The sequence below is a fragment of the Marmota marmota genome, unplaced genomic scaffold (assembly GCF_001458135.2).
Source record: "Marmota marmota marmota unplaced genomic scaffold, marMar, whole genome shotgun sequence".
Lineage (NCBI taxonomy): Eukaryota > Metazoa > Chordata > Mammalia > Rodentia > Sciuridae > Marmota > Marmota marmota.
In genome coordinates, this window is record NW_026000082.1 from 14,197,063 (window position 1) to 14,203,583 (window position 6,521).

At 39.1% G+C, this 6,521-nt stretch overlaps 1 long non-coding RNA gene across 3 annotated transcripts in view; it reads right to left on the reverse strand.

Annotated features, from left to right (window-relative positions):
• Nucleotides 1-6,521, reverse strand: part of LOC125620388 — a 17,848-nt gene that overhangs the window by 10,185 nt on the left and 1,142 nt on the right. The window contains exon 1 of one of the 3 annotated variants that reach the window (XR_007352015.1): nt 6,392-6,515. The exons of the other annotated variants lie outside the window; for them this stretch is intronic. This is a non-coding gene — a long non-coding RNA (uncharacterized LOC125620388). Of the gene's footprint in view, nt 1-6,391; nt 6,516-6,521 lie in introns of those variants that run through there. 3 annotated transcript variants of the gene reach the window in all.

Genomic DNA, 6,521 nt, shown 5'->3' on the forward strand with positions numbered 1-6,521 from the left:
CCTTTTTTTTTTTTTTTAGTACTGGGGATTGAACCCATGGCTTCTTGCATGTTAGGCTAGTGCTCTACCACTGAGACATATCCCTATCCCCAGTTCTTTTTATTTTAAGACAGAGTTTCCCTAAATCATTCAGGTTGGCCTGAAACTTGTGATCCTCCTGCCTCCAGAATAGCTGAGATTACAGGCATCTGCCACCATGTCTGGATATTTTTGGTTTATACAGCTTCCAGGACCCTTCATAAGAAAGGGGGAGGAAAGGAGGAAACAGGGCAAGTGTAAAGCCGCATTTGATTTCTCTCTAAAAGACAATGGCACACTGGGGACATGAATGTAATAATCTCATTTAATTTATAGTACTCAAGAAATATTACTAATAGATGAAAATATTTTAAGAATCATTAAGTCTGCTTTGAAAAAGCCTTAAAAAATGATTTCTATTTTTGTGTTCAGGCTACTTAAACCCTAAATGTTCTCTAGTAGAAATGCAAAGGAGCTAACATTTATCTAGTGTCTGTTGTGAGCCAGGTATAAGGTTTTCATATATAATCAGGCAGGTGTTATTATTACCTTCAGTTTACAGAGAAAGAAACTGACTGTCCAAAGTTACAAACTAAAGAAGCTATAGGGCCAAGAATGGACCAAGCTGGGCCTTTCCAGGTATAAACTCAGATTGTTCCCAGGACATCCTATTGCACTGAAAAATTAGTAATGATGACAATTTTGAACTGTCCTATCACACCCCGGGTATGTGTAGCATTTAAAAATCTTTTATTGCTTGTTCTTTTCATGGCTTTGACTCTGGCACAGGGACAGTTATTTGTGTAGCACAATTGTTATTATTGTGCAGCTTCACATATTCTCTCTGCCCTGGGCAAAAATGAACAATGATGGGCTATATTTATGAAACCAGCAGCTTGGAAGTATGAGCTCCAGATTACCATTACAATTGTAGTACTTTTCTTATTTTTAATAGCTTAGCACCATTTATGTGGAATGCCCTTCTCAAAGAATCATGAAAATAAACTGGTTCTTTGTATATTCAGAGAGTTCCTCACAGTCCCCCTTCGTCCCATAGTTTCAATCAATCATCCTGCATTTCTCAACTTTATAAATGCTGGCATCACAGATGTGCAGTGTTCATGAAGAGCTGATATGACAGTTGCCTGCAAAAGCTGGTAAAACAAATAAATAAAATAATTGTGATTTTATTTAATGGTGAGCTGGGGAAGGGAAGTGGGGTTAGAATAAGATTGAAAGACGACTGATGAAAAAGCTGTACAGGATTTAAGGTCTCCTTGTCAAGCTCATCTCGGGTTTATGGTTATCATAAATCCAGAGCCTCATCTTCAGCTTTCCACGTTTAAGAGCACTATTTTATCAAGTCTTCTTAGAAATGACTTAATTTCTACAGGACACCAGTAACATGTCCTTTAAAATGTATATGAGTCAGAAGACCTGTGTATAATTCTCAGTCCTGTCATTATGAATTTGGACAAATTCCCCTTCTGTAAAATAATGTAAAAAATAATCCCTATAGGATTGTTATGCAAATGAAATAATGTACTTGACAACAGCAGTTTTTGGTTATTAATATTTAGATTTAAGTCATCAGACACATCTTTACATACTTAGGGAACATCTATGAACCTTTAAAATGACAAGGATATTTTTGTCAGCTGCTCAAGGCACCCCACTTCTTTTTTTTTTTAATACTGGGGATTGAACCCAAGGGTTCTTAACAAGTGAGACACAACCCCAGCCCTTTTTAAAAAATATATATTATTTTTTAAAATTTTGAGACAAAGTCTAAGGGCCTAAGTTGCTGAGGCTGGCTTTGAACTCATGATCCTTCTGCCTCAGCATCCCAAGCCACTGGGATTACAGGCATGTACCACCATGCCTGGCAGCACCCCACTTCTTATAACTAATGTATTTGCAAGCCCAACGTAGTAATTGCAGTCTTGCCAGAGTGGTAGAGAATTAAATGGTGACCCAGGCCCTTTCATAGGCCATTTATGCGTTATCCCTTTTTTAGTTTTATTTTTATAATACTGGACTTGAATTCAGGGCATTGCATATGCTAGGCAAGTGCTCTATCAATGAGATAAAATCCCACCTCTTTTTAAAAATTTTGTTTTGAGACAAGGTCTTGCTAAATTGCCCAGTTTGACCTAGAACTTGTAATCTTCTTACTTCAACCTCCAGAGCAGATGGGACTATAGGCATGTGCCACTTTGCCTGGCCATCTCTAATTTTTACACTATTCCTACTAAGTAGGCTTTAATATCACCAATGTGCCTCTTATGTTTAGATATGAAGTGTTCCTCCAAAGCTCATGTGTGAGACAATGCAAGAAAGTTTAGAAGTGAAATGATTGGATTATGAGAGCCTTAACCTAATCAGGGCATTAATTCACTTTCATGAATTAAGTAGGTGGTAACTATAGGCAGATAGGGTGTAGCTGGAGGAAGTGGGTCACTGGTGGCATACCTTTGGGGTTTATATGTTGTCCCTGGTGAGTGGAGTCTCTGCTTTCTGACTGTGTTCTTCTGCTACACTCTTCCAATGTGATATTCTGCCTCACCTTGGGCCCAGAGCAGTAGCTGAGATGTCTGAAACCGTGAGCACCAGATGAACTTTTCCTCCTTTATGTTGTTCTTGTTGGGTCTTTTGGTTATAGCAATGAAAAAGCTGACTAAAACAGTGCTTGTGAGGAATATGAGGTTTAGAGACCCAGAGATATTAAGCTTCCCTAGAAAATATAGGTAAGTCCTTTTCATCTCTCATATGCAGTTCACTCTTGTTACGATGAATTAGATCATAACATATCTTCCATTAGCTACATTTTATGATCCTAAAATAGATTTGGGATGTGACCCAGTGCTTTGATGAGATCTGGGACACACACATTTGCAAATTGTCATTGGCATTAAAAAAAGAAAAACACACACACACACAAATCCAGTTTCAGAAGTTCTAGGCCTGTTTTGGGAGTTTGGCCCATCATTCCCATTCCTACAGGCTGGCTCTCCCATGACATGTCAAGTTATTAACTGAAACCAGAGCCTGTAAGCAGAGAAACAAGCTAATGCAAATTAGGTTCTGGAAGGGGCCTGGAACAACTCCCATATAATAATTTTAAGGGAGTCTTTCCCTCTTGAGGGGAGGTGTCTGATTCTATTTTTTTTTAACCAAGATTCAAACCCTCTTTAAGTGGCCCCCACTTAAACAAGTTATTTATAAAGTACAGAATTTGTTTCTTTACTTTATCTCCAGATAAGAAAATCAAGGAACAAATAACTATATATAAGATTGTGTGTTCAGTTCAACAAACTTTTTTTTTTCTTTTGTGGAACTGTGTATAGAACCAGGGATACTTTGCCACTGAGCTACATCTCCTGTCTTTTTTTTGGGTGGGGTGGGGTGTGTATTGGGGATTGAACTCAGGGACACTCAACCACTGAGTCATAATTCCAGCTCTATTTTGTATTTTATTTAGAGACAGGGTCTCACTGAGTTGCTTAGTGCCTTGTTTTTGCTGAGGCAGGCTTTAAACTAGTACCTCCCAAGCTGCTGGGATTACGAGAGTACTTGGTCCCTGTTCTTTTTTTTTTTTTTAATATATTTTTTTAATATTTATTTTTTAGTTATCGGCAGACACAACAACATCTTTGTTTGTATGTGGTGCTGAGGATCGAACCCGGGCCGCACACATGTCAGGCGAACGCGCTACCGCTTGAGCCACATCCCCAGCCAGAGACAGGGTCTTATACAGGTTGACTTGAACTTGCAATCCTCCTGCTTCAGCCTCCCCAAAAGCTGGTATAAGGTATCATTTTTGACAACATAAATCACATAATAATGATAATAGTCCCTTACATTTTCTTAACATTTTCCATATTGATTTGCTTATTATCATACATGAGAAACTAAGGGCCAGATAGATTATATGGTTTGCCTGAGGGCACACACTAAGTTGATTCCAATGTTCTCTCTACTACCACACACTGCCTTTCCAGAAAATTCTAGACATCTGGGATTCTACCTAATTCATCCAAGGATAATGTCTTGGATCACATGAGGTTTGGAAGAGTTTCCTTGAATAGAAAGTAAAATTGTATTCCCCAAACCAATTTTCTCCATGACTTTCTTTTCTTTCTCTTTCTTCTTTCCTCCCCTCCTTCCTTCATTCATTTTTATTATTTTTATTTTGTGGTGCTGGGTGTTGAACCACCCAGGGACACTCTACCACTAAGCTACATCCCTATCCCTTTTTAAAAATTTTAAATTATGACACAGAGTCTTGCTAAATTGCTGAGACTGGTCTCTAACTTGTGATCCTCCTGCCTCAGCAGGAGTAGTTGGGATAACAGGCATGTGTCACCATGCCCAGTCCTCTCTATGACTTTCATATTTCTTAATTTGTGTATCTACAACTTTAGATGCATTCATATGTTATTTTATAACAAGTCTTAGGTCATGTAACTAGTAAATACTGGAGTCAAAGCTGGAATCTTGTTTTAATGTTTGAGCCCTGTTCATTTCACTATAACAATACTGCTTTGGAGATTATCTGTATAACCTTGAACAAATCACTTAACCTCTGTGACACCCTGTTACCTCATTTGTGAAGTGAATTGTGAAATGCAGATGTGATAATATAAAATAGAAAACTCCAATAGAAATATCACTTGTGGTTATTGCTGTTAAATGCATCAAAGTGGAATTATTTAAAACAGTATTACTCCCTTTTCCTTTGAATAAAAAAACAAAAAAACATAAAGTGGCCAAGGGAGACTCTCTTAAATAAGAGGAGGCCTGTATGGCTTGCTTTTTAAGGCTGGATCTGGTCAGAGGGGTCTGAGTGGAGTTAGGAGCTCCTGGCAAGCATTTCTGTGGGTGGTTGGTTTGTGGTGGAAAAAGTCTAAAAACCAAAGTGGGCTAATTACAACTGGGTCTTGTTCAGCTGTCCTTCTTAACGTGCCAAATGGGGACTACTATGATAGTGGTAATGGTTTAGGACTGATAAGAGTTGTGGTTTCCACAACTGGATGGTGGTGTGGGAAGCCACCATGCCTGAGAAAGAAAGACCAATTCTGGGTTTTGGGGTAGGCTACAGCTTTACTGCAAGCTCAGCTAAACTGTGAGGGAGGTAGAGCAGTAAGTTACCTGTCCTCAAGATTTTTCAGTTCAGTGAGTGGCAGAGAAGCCCTCAACTGTTAAAACAAGCAGAACATAATAAAAGTCACGTCAGAGCAATTACTAGGTGGGGTGGACTTCTAGAAGCTTCTTGAGGTAGTTAGCATATAAACTGAGCCTACGATGATGAGAATTTCAAGTAACTGGTTGGTTATTCCTATTGAGAGTGGCAGCATGAGAAAGTAGGGTGTGTTATATTTAATGTGGCTTTTATTGAGCTATGTGCTAATGTCTGAGAAAACAAAAAGATACAAAAAATACAAAACCAGTTATTTTCCACTGGGGAATTCTTAATCTAGGGAGGTAGACAGTCATTAGGGGGATGAGGATTTCATACAGTAGAGAAAAAAGGTTAAAAAGGAGAATGTGTAACTTTCATTTGGAGAGAAGATACTTTGCAAAAGAGGCGATGCTTGAATTGTGTCCACAGAAGGGAGGAAGTGTTTGCAAGCTAATATAAGGGCAAGGTTAGGAGTGCTTCAGGCACCAAACAGATCCTAGTGTTTTGTTTTTTTTTCCTCTTGGTGCTGGGGATGAATCCAGGGCCTTGCACACCTGTTCTTACATTTAGCAACCTTAGCCCTCTGCAGGTCTCTCTTATTGAACAATCTAAGTGGAACAGGCAGCAGGACTATATTCCTTCCTCCTTCTAAATAGGTTATTTCCTCCAGTTAAAACCTATTTTTTTTTTTTGTACTGGGGATTGAACCCAGAGGTCTTAAGCACTGAACCACATCCTGAGCCCCCCCATATATAATTTTGTTTTTTATTTAGAGACAGGGTCTCACTGAATTGCTAAGGCTGGCTTTGAACGGGCAATCATCCTGCCTCAGGCTTCCAAGTCGCTGGGATTACAGGTGTGCTCCTTAGCGCTCAACCTTAAAAAGTTATTATTATTTAAAATAATAGCACATGGAAAGGCTTTAGAGGCAAACTGAGATACTAATCAAGCTATTTAATCTTTACGTAAGACATTTATTTTGGTCTGTTCCCTTATTTGTGTAATGCATTTCTGTTTCAGTTCCCTCATTCATACAAGTAAAAAACAAAAGCATCTGGTACAGAGCCTGAAGTATATATAGTACTGTCATTATTTAGAATCCTTATCTCTTTTAGTCCTCAGAAGCCACATTAACTGTGGGTATACTTTCTCTCATTTTTCTGAAACAGAAGCTCAAAGTAGGTGACCTACCTTAAGTTCACACAGGACAATCTGGTGCCGCCTCTGTAGCCCGTCCGCCCCAAACATATCCGCGCCGGGTTTTCCCAGGCGGCCCATGGCAAACTCTGGTCCGGCAGCACTAACTCCAGCGCCAGGGTTT